Source organism: Watersipora subatra, chromosome 6, assembly GCF_963576615.1.
Source record: "Watersipora subatra chromosome 6, tzWatSuba1.1, whole genome shotgun sequence".
NCBI classification, from domain to species: Eukaryota; Metazoa; Bryozoa; class Gymnolaemata; order Cheilostomatida; family Watersiporidae; genus Watersipora; species Watersipora subatra.
Window position 1 is genome coordinate 59,663,804 of NC_088713.1, and position 1,476 is coordinate 59,665,279.

Genomic DNA, 1,476 nt, shown 5'->3' on the forward strand with positions numbered 1-1,476 from the left:
ACTTCTTTAACTGTAAATAGACCGAGATTCTTTTTAATAAGCACTGTCAGTCACAGACTTGGAAACTGATTGGCTGTCAGTGTTTCGTGGCATTTCATTGCTGTTTTCTTAAAAGACCTGGCAGTCTATAAATGTTGAGCCAAGTGCTATAAAACCACAACGGGTGAAGTTTCATTTGATCGTGTTGATTTATGGACAAATAATCAGTTAGTAAAGGTACGGCCACACGTAACGAAACTTTTGTTGGTTCTGACCAAAGTCACAGAATGAACAAAACACAGAACTATTCTGTGCTGCTAGAATGGTGCTAGTGAGCACGATTCTAGCGGCTTTTGCAATTAGTTTAGTCCAAGACATGTATAATGCCACACAATAAAAGTATCAGTGAATTTCAACATAGTATCTACGATGCAACTGTTTAGATTGCGCTATTGTTGGTATTTATCGTTTATTGACTATACTTGTAGCTAGAATTCCTTTCATTTTTAATAACAACAATTCCTTTTAGCAGGAAAATTTTTGTGGTAAAAAGTGTTGCAATCTTTAGTGTAATCAAGTTAGTTGCATCATATTTATTACCCTAGGACACTTATATTTTGCTATTATTTAGTTTCGTGAGTAGTATACAGAGTAAAATTTTGATGCAACTTAATTTCCCAGCTCAGATGAGTGCGAAAACATAGTGATGTGAAAATAAATGCAGGGGAACAAATATAATTAGATTCCTCAGGTTCAGTTCACGATAAAAAAATTCAATTTGAGACTAGTTTGTAATGGCGAACCGCAGGTAGAATGGTGTGGGCGAGACCGATAATGCAATTTGATCGCTTGCTGCCATTTGTTTCTTGGACTATCAAAAAACAAAGCTATTTAATTTCGCATTTCCGCTTGTTCGTTATGATAGTTTAGTTTCGCACAGGCAATTTTCGCGAGAGGATGACTCCGTGAAAACGTGAAAGTTCGATGAGGCAAATATATAAGTGTCCTAGGGTATGGTGAATTGCCATAATATGTTTCTTGTGTGTCGCGCTATGTACTTTGGACTACATAAACTTTAAAAGTTGCTAGAATCGTGCTTGCTGGCCAACGATAGCGCAACCTAAGAAGTTGGATTGTGTGGACTATGTTGAATTGCCTTTGTTTTTTATTATGTGTCGTAATACATGTCTTCGACTATACTAATTGCTAAAGCTGTTAGAATCGTTCTCGCTAATAATTTGTTTAGCTAGTTAAAAGTGTTTTGTCGACGAGTTCGGTGGACATGCAAAGATCAGATAATCCTATGAATTTCAGCCGAATAATTCTGTGTTTTTTGTTCATTTCGTGATTTCGATCAGAACTCAGAACCAAAAGATAATACATTACGTGTAGCTTTACCATCCTTCAGTAAGCCTACTTACACAATCATCGTTGCCTCATCACGGTCACCTACAGTGTTAAATGGTCGTTTTGTCTGTCGCTTTTCAAATATTCATG